This window comes from Danio rerio, chromosome 19 (assembly GCF_049306965.1).
Source record: "Danio rerio strain Tuebingen ecotype United States chromosome 19, GRCz12tu, whole genome shotgun sequence".
Classification (NCBI taxonomy): Eukaryota; Metazoa; Chordata; class Actinopteri; order Cypriniformes; family Danionidae; genus Danio; species Danio rerio.
The window spans coordinates 33298588-33322375 of NC_133194.1; the positions used below are offsets into that span (position 1 = coordinate 33298588).

A 23788-nucleotide genomic window follows, 5' to 3' on the forward strand; every position below is an offset into this window, starting at 1 on the left:
CATCAAACTGACAAAAAATATTAGCTTAAAGGTTGTGTAACTTAAATTTATTTAACTGAAACCTAACTTACTTTTTAAAATAAGTTAAATCAACAATAAATTTGTTGTCTTGACTTCTAGTAATTCATTGTTTTGCAGTAAATTACATTTTACTTTTTCGAATATAAAAAGCAAAGACACATCAATGATTAAACAAATGCAAATGTTTATACATTTTCTTTTTTGTTAAAGTATGCAAATAAAGTCAACAAAGTTTTTTTTACCCTCCTGTGATTTATTTATTTATTTTCAAAATATTTTCCAAGTGATGTTTAACAGATCAAGGAAAGATAATTTGCAGCATTTCAATATTGTTAACAGGTCAAAATTGTTATCCCCCTTTAGAAATTCCAGCCCAATCTGACGAGGGAAAGGTTAAACTATTTGACGTTTTTTCAGTGTAGTGGCTAATTCGTATGAAACGTACGATTTTAAAAAGGAGGCATTGCACAAAAACCCCACCCCTAAACTTAACCGTCATTGGGGGGTGAGCAAATTGTACTAAAATGTACAACGAGATCTTACGAATTAATACGAATTAGCCACTAAATCAAAAAGTTATGAATTGCCGTGAGATAGCTTGGAAATTCAGAACAAACAGTCTGATCTCATGAGGAAATGTAACAATTTTACATTTTGTCTGCTTAGTGGCTTATTTGCACGAAATGTACGATTTTAAAAAAGGAGGCATAACACCCAACCTCACCCCTAAACCCAATCAACATTGGGGGGTGAGCAAATAGTATTAAACTGTACAAATGAGATTTTACAAATTGATTCAAATTAGCCACCAAATCAACAAGTTATGAATTGTAGTGAGATAGCTTGGAAATTCAAAACAAACAGCCTGATCTCACAAGGAAATGTAACTATTTCACGTTTTGTCTGTTTAGAGGTTATGTAACGACAGGGGATGACACACACAACTGGGGCAGGATCCAATATGCAGGTTTATTCGTTGTTAGGCAAGCAGTGGTCAATACAGGGGCAAACAGATGTCTGAGGGCAATCCAGAATCGTAGTCGAATAACAGGCAAGAGGTCAGAAGGCGGCAAACAAGGGTACAAGGATAATCTAGGCTAAGGTCTAAACACGGAGAAACAAGACAAGGAAAACACGTTGTAGTGTCATCAACTGATAAAAAACTCGGCAACCTGAAAGGGTGAATGAGTGGCTTAAGTAGTGAGTGCAATCAGTCTCTGACAATCCTCAGGTGTTGCGAATGTAATCAGTCTAGATGAGTAAGCATGTGTGTCTGGGCGAAGTGCATGTATGAATACGTAGTCCATCAAAGGTGGAAGTGTAGTCCCTGGTTGTTGTGAGTGAGAACCAGCGATCAATGGAGTAAGATCGCTGGTTATCGTGACAGGTTAGTTCAGTTGTATGGATAATGTAAGATTTTTAAAAGGAGGCATGGCACCACATTGACCACATGGCACCAAACCCCACCTCGAAACCCAACCAGTCATTAGGGGATGTTAGGAAATCGTATTAAACTGTGCAAAAGAGATCGAACAAATTCATACGAATTAGTCACTAAATCAAAAAGTTACAATGTGCCAAGAGATAGCCACTGTTGACAAACCCCTAACCCAACTTAGTTAACCTAATTAGCCTAGTTCAGGCTTTAAGTAGCACTTCTGGTCAATTCTAGTATCTTGCAAAATAACTAATCAAATATGATGTACTCTCATCATGGCAAAGACAAGTTATCAGGAGTTAGTTCTAAAAACGATTTAGTGGCTTGAAAAATAAATCTTCTTTCTGCTAAACAGAGCTTGGGAGAAAATTACACAGGAGGGCTGATCATTTCACCTTCAACTCTATGTCCTTGTATGAGGCATTATGTAAGTCTGAAGAAGAAAAAAGATTGTCAGGAAAGAATGTGAGACAGGGATCGGGTTAAATGACGTCCCCTGGTGCGCCTGTATGATAGGAATCTCTCTCCTCCTGCTCACCTCATCAGCATTCCTGGAAATCTGTGCAGCAGCCAAAAAGAATGATCACATCATTGATCCAACGCCGTCTTCGTTTGGTCATACCGACCGCTCGTCATTTCCAAATGGATTGCAGACATCCTCATGTGACCTGACAAAATGAATCAACCTGCCAACAGAAGAGCCACAAAACCACAAAGGTCAGAATAACTTTCATTAACATCCCGGATTCCGCACACAGAAAATCTTACACCGGTAATATGAGTGAAGGTCATGGATATGATTATAAGAAGCATCTAAATGTAATCTATAAACACATTAATGACTCATTTATTCTTAAAAAGCATGAAAATAAAGCCAAGATAACAGCTGTGCATTGTTGCATTAATTAATATTCTCTCATTATTTGCTCAACATTAATTTATGCCTAATCATTAAGCAGACACTTTTATTCAAACAGAGGAATGTCCTAAGCAATTTATCACACAACGGGCCAGCAAAATGTGTAAACCTCTTATTTCCCACATGGCTAATCTCATGTGTCTCTTTTTACAGCTGACTGGATAAATAGCCTCCATTCCAGCAGAGGAACAGCCTTTCAACGGAGACCTACTGGAATGCAGCTGGTGTTAACAGAGAAGCTACAAATCTGGCCAGCAGTCTGTTCGAAATCAAGATTAGCCTCACAAAGAGCAGCGTTCAGCCAGGATGGTCCAGATGACCCAAGGTGACCTGTCCTAAAACGAGATGGACCCTAGTATATCAACACAATGTGCCGACAATGGTAGCGGTATCTGGCCTCAATGCTCATAAAGATCAGTTCAGTGTAGTCATTGGAAATACCATCCTGATCTCATGAGGAAACAGAACTATTTTACATTTTGTCAGTTTAGAATTCATGCATAGAATTCATTCGTACGATTTTTAAAAGGAAGCCTGGCACCGAACCCCACCCCTAAACCCAACCATCATTGGAAGGTAAGCAAATTGCACTAAAAAGGTATGAACGGGATCATACAAAGTTATATGAATTGGCAACTAAATCAAAAAGTTATAGATTGGCGTAAGATACCATTGCAAATACATATTTCAGTCTACATTTTTGTGAATCCACAAAAAAAAATATATAATAAATACATCGACATATATTTGACTGTAGTTTCTGGGTAAAATGTATGTAACAGGGCAGTAGGACATCTTACATCATTCTTACACACTGTGGCTCGGTGGTTAGCACTGTCGCCTCACAGCAAGAAGGTCACTGGTTTGTTGGTCAGTTAGCATTTCTGCGTGAAGTTTGAATGTTTTCCCCATGCTTGTGTGGGTTTCCTCCGGGTGCTCCGGTTTCCCCCACAGTCCAAAGACATGCAGTATAGGTGAATTGGATGAACTAAACTGGCTGTAGTGCATGAGTGTGAGAGTGTATGTGTTTTCTAGTGCTGGGTTGCGGTTGGAAAGGCATCTACTGTGTAAAACTTATGTCGGAATAGTTGGTGGTTCATTCCACTGCGGTCGAAGTCAAAGGAAAATTAATAAATGATTGATGTATAAAGGATTTGTTTTGTGCAGTTCTTTGCACAATACCAAACAAACAAATGACACAAAACAACACAACAGTTGATATGATTAATAATTGAATACATTTGCCTCATCTATCTATCTCCATAAGGATAATTTTTTTTGGTCAGTTTGCTCAGAATAGCTCAGTTTTTGTTGTGCTTCAATACAAAGCAATTTGTTTGATTTATCCAAAACAAGTTCCACAAAAGAGATAAAAGTAATGTATCAAGTTCAAACTATTCAATCGCAGCAGACTTTTCTCTTACATTTGCTTTCGAAAACACTATTGGTTGGGTTTAGATCAGTGGTTCAATATATATCAACTATACTACAAGCCCCGCCTTCTCATAGATGTGTACAAGAAAGACATGTACCTGAAATGTACAACAAAATGTACCCGAAGCAATGTTTTTCAGATTTGCAAAAATGTAGACAGCGCCCACTAGAGGATCTGAAACATGCGTCGAAATGTACCCGAAGCAAAGTATTTATACAAATGTGTTTTCACAAAAATGTAGGCCGAGGCAAGTATTTCCAATGAGCCTGGCTATCCTACAAGCATTTTCATTCTCATACTCTCATACTCATACTTTTTGAGAATTCTAATGCTTTCACCAAAAGTGTTTAAGCTGTTATTTGTGCACCCACAAATATTTAGTGGTTTTTTAAAGCACAATTAAATATTTAAAGCTGAAACCGTGGTCTATTATGATTCATAAAAATGCAAGTCCACAACTTCTGGCAATATGAGAGGCCTAAAAGCATACGGTGTACTGAACAGTAAGAACAGGAAGAAACTTAAAATTATTAACAAAATGATAACCTTAAATTATTATATTAATATTGCCTTAGCAAACTTCCTTCATTTGCAACCACAAGCTACTGCTATTTATTTAACAAGAGAAAAGCTCATTCTCATTTTTTGTCAAATGAATGAAGTTTCAACAGTGTCCACAAACATCAGTTCAATTTCAAGTCTTCAACAAAGCAGCACAGGCTCTGTGTTTATACTGTGGGAAAAAAATGAAAAAGGCATTGGGTTTACTCACTTTTTTAAAGTTAAGTCCACTGTTTAAAGGGTGGCACGGTGGCTCAGTGGTTAAAAGGTCACTGGTTCGAGTCCAGATTGGGCCAGTCGGAATTCCTGTGTGGAGTTTACATGTTTTCCCCATTTTCGCATAGGTTTCCTCTAGGTACAGTCCAAAGACATACGGTGTACTGGGTTGCAGCTGGAAGGGCATCCACTGTGTAAAACATATGTTGGAATAGTTAGTGGTCCATTCTGCTGTAGTGACCCCTGACAACTAAGAGAATAAGCTGAAGGACAAACTCAAATATAGTGTAAACATTGATCCATGACATCAAAATGTTCTTTCTAGCAGCAAGGGTTAAAAGGCAAAACAATTGTTGTTCATACTTGCTCCTAATCAGTTTGCAAGGAAAACCCAGGAGAAGGGAAAAGGTCTATATCCATGTCCAAACCAAATATGTTGTTTATTTGAGCAACGATTCTGCACAAATGGGCCTGAATCACCTGACAGTCTCGTTTGCAATGAATATGATCCCCTATATTTAATTTGCATAGAGGTGAGCAGGTTTGTTGTATTTAGGTCTTAAATGAGGTGTGATATGATTTCTGTGAAGGATCCTGAGTTGAATGGCTCTGGCCCTGTTGCAAACTGAAAACTTATTGGCTAGAGACCAAACCATCTCATATTCTTCTTCCAAGGTATCCACTTCAAGCTCTTTTTCCCAAATTGATCTGAGATGTGAGTTACAGAGAGTGTTATAAGAGCACCTGATATTATACCCAAATCTAATGATGATCTGTGCCAGAAACTGAACATAACTCTCAACTTTATTCCACAGCCTCTGTCAAATTTTACTTCATTTGTAACCACAATCTATTTTATGCTGTTAAACATGGGCACAAACATTTTACTTAAACGGAAAAGAACATTTAAAAACACATAATATTTAAAAAATAAAAAGATTTTACTGTAATCAAAAAATGTTTCCCCATTTGATTCAGTTTGAAGGTTGCTTTTATTGAAATGCAGTTCAAGAAAACAGCCAAAGAAGAAAACAGCTGTTGCCTTGCCAGAAGACAATTGCTTCCTATGTGCTCACAGTGGGAGAAAACTACTGTTTTGTTGTTGCATAGGGGAACGTCTGTGTGTTTGTGTGTGCCTGTTTAGCAAGGAGGATCAAAGTCAGGACAATAATGTACATTACACCAAAATTGTTGCAAATTGCTGTGCTAAAAACATTGAGTCACATGGGGGTCTTGACTGGAAGTGGCTTATCTTCTAAATTGCTAAGAATATCTAGGGACCTTGGGGGTTTTATTGTGGACAAACAGAATTAAGACAGACTTCTCAAAGTAAAGATAGATAGATAGATAGATAGATAGATAGATAGATAGATAGATAGATAGATAGATAGATAGATAGATAGATAGATAGATAGATAGATAGATAGATAGATAGATAGATAGATAGATGGATGGACGGACGGACGGACGGACGGACGGACGGACGGACGGACGGACGGACGGACGGACGGACAGACAGACAGACAGACAGATAGATAGATAGATAGATAGATAGATATGTATTGGTCATTCCTTAACATGTCTTTGTCTGATTAACATCATCTTAGCATTCATGAGTGATATGAGTCTCTGGAGAGGAAGAATAAAACTCATGAATAGCAGAGTCGGTGGAGCCTTCTTCATTGTGTTTGTGTGCTGTTCTATGACATCTCAGTATTTTGGAGACACCCCGCAATCTGTTGCACTTATGTGATATTCATTACATCCTGAGAGAATGACGGGCCCTTTGGCCTTTCAGACAAGTAGGGGAGCTTCTCCATCTCCTCCCATGGCCTGCCTGTTTCAGAAACCAAACAATGGTTAACACTGGCAACACGGTCTTTCCCACCCAAGAGCCCTCCAGGTTAACTCAAGCTGAAGCTACCTCAACTCATCCACCCACACGAACCCTTTCCATTGTCTCTCCAGCATATGTTTGTGAAACAGTGAGGAGTAGAACTCATTGTTGTCTTTAGAGAGAAGTCAAGCAGAGCACATTAGCACATTAGCAGCCAGTCACCCCAGAGGGATTGGAGAGAGGGAGGGACACTCTACAGGAATTCAAGACATTCACGCAATTCTCTGCATTGATCTATCGATCCCCCTCACAGAATGCTCTCTCAATACAAAGCCTCCCAATAGCCAATAGCCTCTTGACCCAGAGTGAAGCACTCAACCCTGCACCTCCTCCAAAAACTCAGACCCTCTTTTCTGTCATTACAGGTCGTATAGGGAGGCCCTGTACATCAATGATGCAGCAGGAGTGATGTCATGCATTTTGTGGGACATCAATCAATTCAGTAATAGCCCAATAATTCAGTAAATGCACATGGTGTTGTAAAAAGGGGGATAGAAACTTCAAACGCTTCTTACTCAAAAAGATCAGGGCTTTTAAAAGAAATGTTGCAGATTTCATCCTATGGCAATTGTGACCTCAAAAATTAAAGTTTCTCTGTTACTCAACAATGAGTTTATAAGCAAGGTCAGCTACTCCAAGGGAATTGTATATAAATTAGTGAACTGCAAAATAGCCTAAAGCTTGTCTTCTCTTTTACACCACATTATACTTGGACAATGTTTGAAGTATGTACAATATTTTAAAACATTTAAAGACTCACCATTGACATTGTGTGGCGTGGCCAGCGGGGTGGCCGTTATTGTGTCTGTGGTGACCGTAGCCACCCCCTGCCTCCGCCCCTGCTGGAAATTGCTCAAAACACACACTAGAAATCCTATAGGAACATTAACTCCCAGATAGCAACACAAGCAATCCTTTAAGAACACTATTACCACATAGCAACACCATTACCACATAGCAAAACATTGTAGAAGTCCTATAGAAACACAAACTGCCTCATAGCAACACCCTGAAAACCACTCAAAACAATCTAGAAATCCTATAGGAACACAACCCCCCACATAGCAACACCCAAAAACCACTCAAAACACTCTAGAAGTCCTATAGGAACACAAACTTCCACATGGCAACACCCTGGAAACTGCTCAAAACACAATAGAAGTCCTATAGGAACATTAACTCCCTCATGGCATGGCAACACCATGAAAACCACTCAGAACACTGTAGAACTCTTAGTAACCATATAGCAACATTCTAGGTAGCACACAAAGAGACACCTTTACAACTAACTGTATAAAAACACTTTCATAACCCCATAGCAACACCCTGAAATCCATTCAGGCCACCCTAGCAACCATACAGGACCATTTTAGCAACCACACAACAAAAACATTCTGGAAAGCACACAAAGGGACACTGAAATAAAACACTGTAAAGGAATACTTTCACCACATTGCACAAAGCACTAGAAACCACTAACAACAACTAACCCTAACCAATAGCAACAGTAGAAGAGCATGTTACTGCTGCCAGCTGTATTGAAAATAAATAGCAGCAACCTGCTAACCAGGAGTGCGTTTCACAAACAACGACATAACTCACAGCTGAACTATCATAGTATGAGGCATCATTTGGGGAAAGAACGATGTAGTGACGATTTTTCCAAATCGTTCGTATCTTTGCTGCAGATCCATAATTTGAACATTAGTTATAATGTAAAATGTCCATAATGACGGGGTGAAGTGAAGATTTTAGAGGGAACCCCATAAACTTTTTGTGCAAATTATTTTGTTTTCCACACACACACATTTAGAAAAAATCCAATATTCGTTTTGCATATTAATTTAAATATATGTAAACGGCTCATATATGGCCTGTGTTTTCTTTACGATTATTATTAAGTATGTTCCATATTCTATTCTAAAACATGAACTAGCTAACACATATTTTAATCTCATATATAAATCATATAAATCGCTAATGGATGTAATTTACAGAAGGCTATTTATTAATAAATGTTTAAAAATCCAACTTATTATTATTAATTATTATTATTATTGTTTATTTGTTTGTTTTTTTATTTCTTGTGAAAGTCTACTTTTACAATTTGACACATTCAAACCACTGCAGAAATCTTCTAACCAATAGGCCCATCTCATATTGATACATTTCTTAATAAATAACCTACTATAAATTGAAACCAATAACATATACTACATATTTTTGTTTTCACAAGCTTTGGAGATGTAACTTATATTCCGCTTTTGAATAATAGTTCACCTATAGCATCATGAACCACGGCTGCATACAAGTTTGTTACGCAGTTTGCGAATGTTCATTTGAAGGATGGATTTGGGAAACACCATATCAACTAACTATGTTTGTAACGGCGGAACTTGGAACCATAGTTGTCAAACAATGGTTTTAAAAAAACGCACCCCAGAACGGTTAAGCAACATACTTTTGAATAGGCAGTTGTCGCTTCTATCTTCATCTTTATCATCCACTTCAAAAGCACAGCTGATGTTTATCAATTAGCAAAAAAAAAAAAAAAAAAAGAAGGGCAACACTAACTCAATTCTTTTATTGTCTGAAGAAACAGTCTTGATTCAGACAGACACTCATCGAAAGTAAATTATTATTGCATTGCTAATGACTCCCGGGCCGCTATCGAGAGCAGCTCCCAATGATCAATCATCTCTACAGTACATGGCTCCACCAGATCTCAACTCAATACTGATCAATGCTCTCTAATAAGCACCAATAAATCACAATCCGGACGGCTTGCTGGCTGCATCCACTATCAATATCAATTAATTGCCTCTAATGAATATCCATACAGCCGAGTGTTAAATGAAGAAACAATGAGCAGGTGCTGAGTAAGCCCTGTACAAAAACAGCCCTCACACAGACAGTAAATCTTTCTTTGTTCAAACCACATTGGATTTATGGCTTTAAGAAAAAAATAAGCACACAGATAAATCAACCCGTTTCTGTGTTGGATGCGTCTGCTTAACATACTTCTTATGTTGTTTTTTATGTGTATCTAAAGGATTAGATATAAGACAATATATTTTGTCTACATGGGTTTACACACAAATTAAAGTACTGATTTATAGCAACTTGCCCAGGCTGTAAGCATAGATATACCCTCAGTCTGATAAAATCCCTCCAAATGTATTCTATAAAAACATGTACAGAGATACTGACCACAAAAGATGTATGATATATTAAGTTTATGCTTTGAATTTGAGAGAGAGAGAGAGAGAGAAAGAGAGAGAGAGAGAGATTGGATTTAAAATGTTTTGTCCCCTAGTACTGCAAAACACCAGTACTCTCTCACACTACGGCCAATTTAGTTAATCCAATTCACCATATACTGCATGTCTTTGGACTGTGGGGGAAACCAGAGCACCCATAGGAAACCCTTGCAAACTTTGGGTGAACATGCAAATTCCAAACAGAAATGACAAACTGGCCCAGCCGGGACTTGAACCACCGACTTTCTTGCTGTGAGGTGATAATGCTAACCACTGAGCCATTATGCCACCCAACAGTAATACAATACTTTTTAATTAAAAACGTTGTAATACAAAAAGTTCAAGTCATATGTTAATTACTTTATGTTAATAGCTTCCTCCAGCCTAAACCAGCCAAGACCAGTGAGCAAGCTTTGAATTAAAACCACCCTGAGCTAGTTTGTTGGCCAAAGATTGTCAAGCTAATGTTTAGCTGGTTTTAGCTAAGACCAACTAAAAAGTGCCTAATCTCAATTTAAACCTGCTATATGTCCAATTTATCACTGGTTTGTCAAATAGCGTTAGAAATATGCGAAATAATGCTACTATTACTAAAAGTTTTTAAAAACATAGCAGCAGTAAGCTAAATTGTGCTAAAGCATTTTTAAAATGCTTTAAACATTAGAAACATGCTAACTGAATCATGCTAGAGACACTTAAGTAACATGTTAAATCATGCAAAATGCTAAACCATGTTTGCAACATTGTACTGACATTAGTGATAAAAAAACAATAAAAACTCAAGGAGTTTCAATTTTTTTGTTCAACCATAGTTGTCAAATTTCAAGCCCGATTTAAGTGTTTTCATCATATTTATTCATCACATTACCTTTATATTTCAAATGAAATGCTAAAAAACAAATAAACTAATGATTGAATAAATGGTATGTTCAGATCTGTATAATGTTCTGAAGAGATGGCCTTTTGTATTCGGTATAGCAGGAAGTGTTGTTGTGCAGCCAACCTATATACCCAACTTACCACTGGTTTGTTAAATAAAAGCAGTGCTCAACCTCAATTAAAACCTGCTATATGCCCAATTTACCACTGGTTTGTCAAATAAAAGCAGTTAAAATGCTAGTAGCATTAGCAAGCTGCTAAATAATGCTACAAAGCTATCATTAAAAGTGTTTCGAAAGATTGCTGCACTATATGTTACATTGTGCTGGAAATATTTTTAAATGCTATAAACTTTAGAAACATGCTAACAATATGGTGAATCATGCTAGAGACACTCAAGTAACGTATTGAAGATGCAGTATGTAAGGCCCCGTTTACACTAATGCGTTTTAGTTTGAAAACGCATAAGTTTTGCTACGGTTACGCCATCCGTCTACACTACGCCGGAGTTCTCGAGCGCCGAAAACAAAGCTTTTTGAAAACGCTGGAGTGGCCGTTTTCATTCTAAAACGCTGCTGCTCCGTCTCAGTGTGGATGGGGAAAGACGGAGACATCTGAAAACGGAGGCGGGACTGCAGACATTCGCCTATCTGATTGGGGCTTTTCCTCAATATTAAGTAGCCCACACACAGTTCAGTCTCGCATCCTCTTCTTGTAAGTTAAGACTTCGCAAGTTTGATCAAGGCTGCAGTCTCCCCCTTCTCAGTTTGATATGGAAAACATACCGAGGACACGGGTAAATCTTCAAAGGGAACAGTGTACTTTATAACTTCATTCACATCACCTTGGCTACGTTGTATCACTTTCTCAACAATAAAATGTAAACATGATTTAAGGAACTGCCTATTTTCTTTTTAATGTTAGCAACTTAACAGACAGCAGAAATGTTGAGGCGCCGTGCTGCATATATGAGCGTCATCTTCACTGTGTGGATATTTATAACAAAACGGAGCCGATAACAACTGCCTCCTTTCAATTTTAGTGAAAATACGAAACGCACCCTCTCTTTTGCTAAATATCAGTTTTAATAATCGATAATTATAAAAGTATGACATACAATACGTTTATACATTGTAGGAAATAAAGGCAAGCGATCAGTCAATGTACCTGGATTAATCCTTAACTTATCTTTGCGCTTAACCAAAACATGTTACCCGTGAACAAGTAACTTAATAGATTCCAATGACCAAAGTCAGGGAATTGGCCTATGTCAACAACAACATGAATGAAATATCACGTTCAGCAAATATAGTGAGATTAGATCCAGCGGGAGATGCTTGATGAGCAGTCCGACAAGCAGAGCTCTCATCTGGGTAGAAATGCTGGAGCGCTTGCCCGAGAGTGTCTGTGTGGTCACGTGATGTGCGTTTTCAGCGTTTTGGTGTGGACGGAGAGCTGTTCATAAAACGCTGGGTAAAACGCGAGTGTGGACGCGGATCGTTTTCATTGTACAACGCCGTTTTAAAACTAAAACGCACTAGTGTAAACGGGGCCTAAGACTGACACCCAGTGGTTGAACTAGGTATTGCATTCCTGGATCAAAACAAACACATGCTGAAGTTGCCAGATTGAGGACCAACAAGGCTGAAATGAATCATGCTCGAAATGAAAGCAACAGCACACGATAGAATTTTTTTTACTATATTAAAAAGAGTTTTTGTTCTTACACCTCGAATTGATATATTAGAAACGGCTTCTCCTTCTCACAGGTGAACAACAGAAAACTGACAATGATTACCTCAGGTACATCTTATGTGCTTTATTCAGTGTTAAATGCTAATGAAGTGAGTTTGAATGGCATTTTATATGACATGTATTGCCATACTACAGAAAGCAACAGCAGATCGTTTACCTCAGATCTTAAAAATAAAATAAACCATTTGAAATGGAACTTTAGAACTGTGAAATAATGCAAACCAACACATATCACTGATTTAGCATGTACACATAATAATGTTAAAGAGGTTTAATATGTATTTATAACATTAAGAACTTTACCATTTCCTGAGTGAGTGCATATGGCTGTATTTAAATTTTGTCGTGTTTCGTCTGGTGCAAACAGCCAAATTGCTTATCACTGCAAATGTCCTCACATAGCATGTTGTTAGGACACGGGGTTACAATGTAACCTGCTCCCCTAATATTTACACTCATAATATGTATATTCTTTGCTAATTAATTTACCACCCGAGACTCATTTTGGAGTCACATAATGCAGAGTCCGTTTCAGTTACAGACACATGCTTTGGTTGCCCTCCTGACTAAATGATTGAAATATGTTATTTTTCATGAAGGCAAAGACGGACAGGTGTTACGGCACAGAAAACACATTTTCAAAGCTGAATAACTGACTTTAGCATTGTTTTTCAGATAAACAAGAATGTTTACGTGGCATGTTTCTTAAATGTCTGCAAACATATTATGTTATTTTTATACTTTAGAAGAGTCAAAAACTTACATACAGCACCTTTAAATCATGCAAAATGCTAAAATCTTGCTTACATTGTTTCTCTGAGAAAAAAAAAAGCTTTTAAAATCTCAAAACATTTTGTTGCTTTTGCTGAAATATTTCAACCATTAGCTGTCCAATTTCAAGCCCAAATTAGGGTTTGTCATCATATTTGCTTTACCTTATATTTAAAATAAATGCTTTATGCTAAGAATGCAAAAAAAATAATGAATGAATAAATGGCATTCAGGCCTATGTGGTGTTCTGAAGTGATTTTTCTTATTCATTATAGCAGTAAGTGTGGATGTGCAGCCATACGTGTCATGTCCATGTCCCGACAGATGGGCTGGTCAGCGCATCCCATCAGCCCCTTCTGCCAGCAGCATGATGGACCACTGTATGAGTCTCTGGGGGATCCCCGGGTGAGCCTTCATCCTGGACAACACCTGTCAATGAGCGTGATTGATCCTTTGCAACTTTTCACCCTCACACACACACACACACACACACACATACACACATCTGTAGACCCTATACACACAAACACTCCTTTTCCTGCACTCTATCACATAAACTTAGCCGTCCCTCTCTAGCTGATCAAAGCATTTTTCATCCCGCACAGGAAGAGGTGGAGGAGAGGACCTTCTGTCCACTTATAAATCCATTAAAGTAAAACTAATTGCACAACAGCTGTAAAGAGCAACACTCAAACACTTGTGTTTCAGATCATCTGATGTAGTTTAAATAAGGGTATTGCTCTTTTTCCTTAATGGAGCTCTCGATTATGTTTACTTCCGGTGTCATCTTTAGTGTAGATGTTTCTTTTACAAATTCTGTTTAAGAGATCAAATATCGACGCAAACGAGACAAATGATTACATACCAATCAAGTACACAGATTATAAAACTATTAGTTCTTGGAATAAAATCTATAAACCATTTCTATGTGGTGATGTCATTGGCCCATAAGCATTTCCTGCTTGTTGTCAACACTTTTAACAAATTTATGTGGATTGAACATAAACAATTAAGTTGTCCCAATGAAATCTCAAGAATTGTCTTGTTTTAGCTTAACGTAAATAAGTAGTTTAAACGAGCAAAAAAAAAAAATATATATATATATATATATATATATATATATATATATATATATATATATATATATATATATATATATATTTAGTGTTGTTTACATCCTTAAAAATAGTCTATTGAAACCAAACCCTTGGTGGTGTCTGTAATATGTTTAAGAATATGTCTAAGATTTATTTTTATAATAAATGATAATAATAATATTGATAATCATAGCCATTATTATTATTTTTTTTAAATAATGATTTTTCATTATCTTCATAGCACATTCACTACAAAAGCTATCAGTAAAGCAGTACCTTTTCAGAAGGTACACTCTTACACCTAAAAGGTCCACATTTGTACAGTAAAAAGTACAAATGTGTACTTCATAGTACCTTAAAGGTACAAAAGTATACCCTACAGGTTAAAAAATGTTACTTTAAGGTCCCTATGTGCCCCTGTAAGATATAAAAGTTTAATATTTTAAATGGTACCGCCCAAGTGACAGCTTTTGACCTTTGTTCATTAGTGTGTTTAACACTTTTAAAAATGACAAGTAATTTGCCGCCCTTACATCTCAGGAAGGCATTATTTTCATGCAAGTTACATTTTTAAAATTAGGTAATATAATATTTCTTGTTAGTTCAGTTCCATTAAAGAGCACTTATTTTACCCCTTTTCCAAGATGTAAGATAAGCCTTTGTTGTCTCCAAAATGTGTCTGTATAGTTTCAGGTCAAAATGAACAGATTATTTAAAGCCTCCAGAATCTCCCCATTTTTGTGTCTGTATACTGTAGCGGTTTTTGTAGCCTGTGGCTTTAAATGCAAATGAGCTGCTTCTCCTTGCTCACCGTTCCCACATGCATGTCTGCTTCTCATCATGCATTAAGTCAGATAAACAGCAGTCAGTGATAGATACAGACACAGATGAAGCTAAAATGCAACTCATTAGTCAACAAATGCCAAGTAAGTTTCATGTATTTGTGGTGGAGTTTTTTCAAACCTTTCTGAGTCTTACATAAATGCTGTTTGCGGTAAAGCACACACAGACATATTAGCATTTACTGATACCATGCAGCCGTGGTGATTATAATGGTTAAGAATTGCATATCGATTTTACTGCCTTTATTACAAACATGCTCTCTTTTAAAAAAGTTTTTAACTAATAAAAATCACAGAGAGTTGGAAGAAATATTTTAAGTTTCTTTGCCTGTCAATCAATTCGGTGGGCGCGGAAAACTGCACTCCTATACCACAATGGTCCTATTTTAACTCCATGAAATAAAAAAGAGACTTGTTGTGTTTATATCACTCCAGTATCACTGTGGACACACTATACCTACACACAGCTCTGTCCAAAAAGCTTGCAAAAGTTCCTCATAGGTGCCCTTTAAATATTATTTACTAACACATTAATAAAATGTAATATTTATGGCTATATAAACATTTAAAAAGCATAATCCTAAATACTAATTTAGCATTCTTAGCATCAATAGTCTGAAAACCTCAAGCTGAAATCTTGTGATCAATAAAAACTGTTATAAGAAATGCTGAGTTTATACTGACATTTTGAATCCTGAGTCGCTTAAAAGCAGACAAATCTGAGTTTAACTATAGCAAAACCGATGATGTAGTCTAAAATAAAGAAACACGAGGAGAAACCTTTTTTTTACCAGAGGAAAAATCTGATAGGTTATTAATTTTTGCAGATGTCAATTTCCTTTGCAGTTAATGTTACCATGGTCTTGGAGAAACAACTGTGATTTATGTTACAGCTTTCAATTGTGCTGTTTCTTTCTTACTCTGTTACACGTCCTGTAGGTTTAGGTTTGGCTGCCGGCCTTCTGCATGAGCGAATGAATGAATAAAATAATATATCTTTCAGTGCAAACACTGCTTGATTTAGACAGCAGAGGTCAGAAGACAGACAAAAAAATCGCTACTAAAACATCCCCGAAGTTTGTACTAGGCCCAGGATGTTTGGCAGGCGGCATGAATTTTTTCGACAGCTGAGGCATTTAAGTGCTAGAGAATAACAGCATTACAACATTCAGCCGTTGGGTCTGGCACCAGCAGAGCCCCCCGAGGAGAGAGACAGAGAATCAGCTGCTTCAGCATGCATGAGTTTGTTTGAGCATCTGCGGGGAGGGCATGTGTTTTACTGCCCTGCAATTCTGACATAAAAGCAATAAAATGAAGTGTGGAGAAAGAACAGCGAGATCTGTGTGAGTCTACATGAGTGTGTGGCTGCATGAAAACAGAGCTGATATGAGGACAGTATGTGGTGTATCATATTGTATGTTAAAGGGTAGTGGGGCCTGCGTGCATTTGCTTTGGATCTCTTGGGGAGGCACTTAGGCTGCTGTAAACCGATGCCTAGGGGATCTGGACAGCTGGAGTTGCTCATCTGTCTATCAGCTTTCATCAAAGACCTGCTTCTTTTGCTTTGGTCTCTAAGGAGTTTCTTACAACCAGCCTAAACTTTTACTCTGTGTGGGGTCTGACATGATCGTGTTATAAAATGGATATTTCAGGTCTTTGATTCTTGACACCATTGTAAATTGCTTTATAGGGGCTTTTGCACCAGATTAACTTTTTTCTAGGTCCAATAGAACCTTTTTGGCAATGCTCTTAGTTACAGGAACTCCATCAATTCAATTCATCTTTATTTCTATAGCCCTTTTAGATTGTGTCAAAGCCGCTTAACATAGAAGTTCTAGTAAAGTTCAGTTTAGTTTAGTTTAGTGTGGTTTAAATTTCACTGCTGAAAGTTTAAACACTGAAGAGAGAATTCATCGGTGCACAGCTCCACAATCCCAATCCAAGCAAGCAAGCCAGTGAATAGGAAAAACATTGACCAATTGACAAAGTGTTGAAACAGTGGGACTAAATGTGTTTACCTTTCAGAGTTGGGTCAATCCAGCATGATCTCACAAGGAAACATAATTTTACATATGGTCAGAAGAGTAATTTGTTCAAACATGACATGAATTTTAAAATGAAGTGTGGCCCCAAAGCCCTCCCCAACACTAGCCCTCATTATGGGATGAGCAAGTCATACTAAAATGTACAAATGAGATTGTACACATGAATGCAAATTAGCCACTAAATCAAAAAGTTAACTGCTGTGAGATTACGCTGGTCTATCTTAACGCAATAGGAACTATAGTGATGTAAGTGAACATTGACTGGGCAGCTGGAGACTATATGAAACAACGGATCCATATTCTAATGTGTTACATTTATGTACAGAAAGCTAATAGTGTCTTTTGCATGGGTAGTAACAAGAACTAATATATGGTAACACTAAAAACTAGTTTCCTCTCAGATAATTTTCCTGGATGCATTCACATCATCACTTGGAACAAGTAAAGAATAACTAATTTCAACTCATTGGGAAAACAAGCACAGGGCTACATTTTTGCAAACACATTGCATTGGTGACGTTTCCTTGCAGCTTATGTTGACAATCCACCAAATGCATTGTCTACATTTTTGGAAATCTCCAAAACGTTACTGTGCTATATTTTCTCAAATGTGGCATTTATATGTCCTTCTCATATACGCATCTTTAAGAAGCCGGCCAGCTTGTCATGCATATTCCCCTTATCCAAACCCAACCGATGTTTTCAAAAGCAAACAAGAGAGGTTTTCACCATGATTTTACAGTGCTTTTTACCTAGTTTCTGGAACCATATGACACTCAGCTTGAACCCAGTTCACTATGAATCCTAAGAATGACACTGTACAAGACAAGCTATCGAGAAAACTGACCACTCCAGAAACACCCTCCAAAATGATATAACGCCTCATAGCAAACATTTTTAGAAACTTCAGGCAAACGTACAGTTGAAGACAGAATTATTAACCCTCTTTGAATTTTCTTTGCTTTTTAAAATATTTCCCAAATGATGTTTAACAGAGCAAGGAAATTTTCACAGTATGTCCGATAATATTTTTTCTTCCGGAGAAAGTCTTATTTGTTTTATTTTGGCTAGAATAAATGCAGTTTTTATATTTTTAAAAACCATTTTAAGGTCAAAATTATTAGCCCCTTTAAGCTATATATTTTTTCGATAGGCTAAAGAACAAACCATTGTTTTACAATAACTTGCCTAATTACACTTAATTAACCTGCATAGTTAACATAATTAACCTAGTTAAGCCTTTAAATGTCACTTTACGCTGTATAGAAGTGTCTTAAAAACATCTAGTGAAATATTATTTATTGTCATCATGGCAAAAATAAAATAAATCAGTTATCAGAAATGACTTTTTAAAACTATTATGTTTAGAAATGTGTACAAAAAATTGTCTTAAAAACTGGTTTTGCAAAAATGTAGTCCTTGGAACATATTTCCAATGACATATTTCCTTTTTTTTCTAGTTTCAATGATGGAGTACTGTATAACTAAAATCACTCCTTGATCCTAAAGTGTGAACATGTACAAAAGTGTAGACCATTAGTTCTATAGGAACATTAAAGTAATGTGAGCCAGCCAAATGATACGTTAAGTGCTACATTCAACAAAACCATATTGGTGGATGGAGGATGGCCTGATTGTTATCAGTGTTAATCTGGCACCTGGTAATCCTTTTCTTATTTATCTGACAAACCCTATTTGTAAACCTAAGGACTCATGATGCCACACTGTACATTTAATCACATAAATCACATTAATTAAACCACAGAAATACCTAGTTTTCATCAATTGTCTTCAAAATACTGCATTTGTACATGTAAAAGCTTTATTAAAAGGGTGTTAGAGTAGTTCAGTGGTTGGCCAAGATAAAATAAGTGAGTTAGCTTATTTTTACTCGTATTCACAAATAAGCAAAACTCATCCATGATTACAGTCCAATATTTTCAACAGATCTGAAAAATTCTAGACAGTTTGACATTTAAGTTATATTTCATTAAATTAAAATGAATACCCTTTACTTCAAATGTTATATTATGAAACATGATGCTAATTATTCTATTATGTAAGAAGAAAGAGACTGCATGTGATGTAAAATTGCTTTCCAATGCTAATTTATTATCTTCAGCTGTCACTAAACCAAATTATTGGATGACAGAATGCTGCATTTGACCAGTCAGCATCAAGGCAAACATTTCCAGTTCTTGACAGAAGTCTTCTGAAAGTTGGTTTCCTGAATCTGTTGTGTAAGATCCATCTGTGCTGCTAAATAGTGATTTCTCCAGCATGAGATGCGTGTGTGAAGGGTCTGGAGTGGGTGGTTTTGGGACTGTGTTTTTCTGTCTCTAAAATCTATCTAAGATGAAGCTTGTCAAGTGTGATCGAATTATTCTTAAGGCTGTGACATTTCACAGATCTAGATGTTAAAAGCATCTGTTAAAGCATCAGGTGATACCGCAGGTGTCAAATGCAAGATTTTTGCAAACACCTCTAACATAATCTTGTGCAAGTTGGTTTGTGAAATAAACATTTCTTATAATTCAGATGTATGTTATCAAAATATATAGTCTATTTACTATATAGTTTACAGTCTATGTTACGGTACCACCACACACATTTTCCCCACTACATTCACTTAAAAAGAAAATCAAAATCTAATTACGGTCCATTAACGCCATCTACTGGTGATTTATGAAATTAAAACCTGTTTTTAATAGGGTTTTGTCTCTATTTTTATTATAACAAAACTGGGCTAATAATAAGTACTTTCAAAGAAAAACAAACAAAGCACATGATGCCAAATTCACAACAGAACACTTTTGATGAGTTTTTTCCTTAAATTTCACAAGCATTAACCCCCATAATGTGTGTAAAATCTGTATAAAGTACAAAAATGTATTTATTAGCATTATTAGATCATAGGCCTTAAACTACATTCCTGGAGAGCCGCAGCTCTGCACAATTTTGTTCCGACCCTATTAAACACGGTCGATCTAAATAATCAAGGTGTTTAAAAGAGTCATGAACACTTTCATTTTTTGGATCCACTGTGTTTGATCAGGGTTGGAGCAAAACTGTTCAAAGCTGTGGCCCTCTAGGAATGGGGTTTGAGACCCATGTATTAGATTATAACATTGTTTTACTGTAATATGTTTCAGTAGACTGCACTTTGTGATGAATTTAATATTGAGAAATTATTTAAAATCTAAAATTACACAAACCATGACATAAACATATGAAGAAATACCTAGATTATAAACAAATCTAATTAGTTAACGATTAAATTAAACTATTACATTTATTCAAACTCAAGGTTTCTCAAAAAGAGCTAAAATGTATATGTACATATTAATTTCTAACAAAACAGCATCTAAACCAAAACAAAATAATTTTGAAAAATGTACATCATTACGAAAATGCTGATTTCTTGGTTTCATTCATTTTAACTGAGGAAAAGGCCTTTTTTTATCCTTAACTTCCTTCAATTTGCTTAATAAATAATAATAATTTATATTTTTTTAGGTAAACTAGATGTACAAGTAATTTCATTTTTACTAAATTCACATAAAAAAGAAAATGAAACATTTTTAACGTAAAAAAGGTCAAAAGTATCAAAATATTACTAAATTTAACCATTTTTTAAATTATACTTCTTACAATGTATCTAATTGTTATAGATTAGTTGAACATAAACTGTAGCCTAAGTACTGTATACGAAACATGACAAACAAAATAGAAAACATATGACAAAGTTAAGTATAAGGAGAACTTCCTTTCCATTTTCAGTCTTGACCTTCTAAGCCATTAAATAGCAACAAACACAGACATTTCATAAGCTGTTTTATATTTATAAGTGATTTCCATAACATAAGCAGAACATAAACTTTATTTAAAATGTAATGATGTTTTTACTGTACATCGGTCTGCCCACCAGTGTACTTGCAATATGAAAGCAAAAAGGGAATCTTTGCCTGGATGAGCACGAAACAGACTTTGTGAATGGTCAATTATTTATCAGATATTTAAACATTGTTCATAGCATTGCAGTCACACTTTTATTTCAATAAAATGAACATCAAACTTTACAGAGGACTTCAAAGTTACTTAGTATTACATATTTAAGAAACACTTTTTGGTGCTGATTGAAAAAAGAAAGAAATAATAATTTTGTTAATATTACACATCATATGTTGCTAACATTTATAAAATTAGATATTTTTGTTGCTTGAAACTATTTTAGACTGCAGGTATATTTAAATATTATGTCCGTTTATATTTAGATTGGAAATGTATTTTCTTTCTCCTGAAATACATTTGGGAATAGCATATAAATTTCCAGTTTCAAAAATATATTTATTGAGCTATTAAAAATAGCTGTGTTTATCCATTATTCAAAATGTATTTTAGCCAGTTAAAAAATTGTACTATGGGAGTCTCACGATACGGATGACTATTGATTGTTAATCTGGATTGCAGCTATTAATAATAGATACATGGACAATTGCATTGCATAAAGGCATTTTTACTACTACTTAAACCATATATGGCAATGTACTTTTGCCTTCTTAATTTAAAATTAGAAATAAAATAGAGCCAACAGAAATTCTCTCTATATTTCGGTGACCACATAATGAACACAAGATGGCGACAAACGTTCATTAAATGTGAATCAGACAGCGTCATTCCGTTCTGACTTGTCAGTGGACTGACTGACTCATTTCAACTGGTTTCTGGTACATGATGTTCTTATTTTCTTTATGGCAACACTTTAATTCAACTAACGAGAACTGATTGGGTGGAGTTTTTTCCCGTAAACTGACCCAGATCAAAATATATGGGGCCACATTTTTAAGGTGATCTTTTCCATTCACCAAAGAAGCCTACGTTTAGACAAAAGGCTACTACTTTTCAGTAGAATATATTTTGCATGCTGCCCTGAAAGCTGCTTACTTAATTATTTACAGGATGAAATAATGGTAATGTGTGACATACTGTGCACTCATCAAAAGAACACATGATTAAACATACAGTAAACCTCCTGATCGGCATTGGCTAAAGATGATTCTGGCTTAACAAAAATAGCCCACATGTTGCATCAAAGTAAGTTTCTGTAGGTTTTCTGAGAAATGCAGGAATCTTAGAGAGGTTGCGTTGCAACATATTTCTTCATATAGATTATTCAACCCTGTACTTGCTTTGCTGTCAGTTCCGCTTATTCAATAGGGGAAAATGCTTTATGGAAATGATAAATGAAACAAAATCATCATCCAAATATGATTAAAATAAATTCATCACAAAGACGAAAATCAATCATTATTATTAACATTTTTCAAAAAATGAAAATTCTGTCTTCGTTTAACCTACTCCCCATTAACTTGTTCCAAACTAGTTTGAGTTTATTCTTCATTCATTCATTCATTCATTTTCTTTTCAGCTTAGTCCCTTTATTAATATGGGGTCCCCACAGCAGAATGAACAGTAAACTAATCCAGCACATGTTTTACGCAGCGGATGCCCTTCCAGGTGCAACCCATCACTGGGAAACCAAACATACTCATTCACACAAATACACCACAGACAATTTTGCTTACCCAATTCACCTATACCACATGTCCTTTGACTTGTCGGGGGGATCCATGTGAACACAGGGAGAACATGCAAACTCCACACAGAAACGCCAACTGATCCAGCCGGACCTTGAACAAGCGACCTTCTTGCTGTGGGGCGATTGTGCTATCCACTGTGCCACTGATGTGCTGACCAAGTTAATTATTATTATTATTATTATTATTTGTTCTATTAAAAACACAAGATACGCATATTGAAGAATGTTGCAAAAACAATAACCACTGACTAGCATACACTCTTAGGAAAAATGGTTCTAAATAGTACCAAACTAGGGTTCTTTGGCTTTTAACAATAGCAGAAAGCTTTCTAAAAGGTTCTATAAGGAACCATGCTTTAAAAAGCGATATATAGAATCTTAAAATATATATATATATATATATTTTTAATTATCATGAATAGTCTCAATATTAATAATAATAGTATTTCTTTTAATAATACTATAATAATTTATATAAATAATATTATTTGATAATATTTAATTAATTAATTAATTTGTTTGTCTGGTGTTACATTTGCAGGTTAAAGTGTCAAAAAGAAACGAACAATCCAATCCATATATATATATATATATATATATATATATATATATATATATATATATATATATATATATATATATATATATATATATATATATATATATATATATATATATATATATTATTATATATTATTATATATTATATATATTATTTCTTTTATAAAGTAAACTTTTAGTAAAATATTGACAGTACTTGTACAACAGTTATTAGCTGACAACATTAATAAATAAGAATTATATATATATATATATATATATATATATATATATATATATATATATATATATATATATATATATATATATATATATATATATATATATATATATATATATATATATATATATATTTCTCTTCCATTTGATCTTCACAATTATGTTTAAGATGGCCAAAGGTATCAAAAATGGACAGTGTGTAATACAGGTACCATGTAAAGAAAGTAAAAATGTGTAGACATTTTATGAAAAAACAATATGACGTGTTAAGAG

General features: G+C 35.5%; 2 long non-coding RNA genes across 6 annotated transcripts in view; one reads left to right on the top strand and one right to left on the bottom strand.

Annotated features, from left to right (window-relative positions):
• LOC141379122 (uncharacterized) overlaps positions 1-14232 on the top strand; it is a 44907-nt gene extending 30675 nt beyond the window's left edge. Inside the window, exons 5-8 of one of the 5 annotated variants that reach the window (XR_012395120.1) lie at positions 1815-1886; positions 2006-2176; positions 2532-2703; positions 13428-14232. This is a non-coding gene — a long non-coding RNA (uncharacterized lncRNA). Of the gene's footprint in view, positions 1-1814; positions 1887-1975; positions 2177-2531; positions 2955-13427 lie in introns of all 5 variants that reach the window. The other 4 variants (XR_012395118.1, XR_012395119.1, XR_012395121.1 and 1 more) reach the window with 4 other exon arrangements.
• On the bottom strand, positions 263-22869 carry LOC141379124 (uncharacterized). Its single transcript, XR_012395124.1, has 3 exons — positions 22722-22869; positions 4586-4780; positions 263-2145 (listed from the first exon to the last, which is right to left on the bottom strand). It is a non-coding gene; the product is annotated as an uncharacterized lncRNA (long non-coding RNA).
• Positions 22870-23788: the final 919 nt, after the last annotated feature.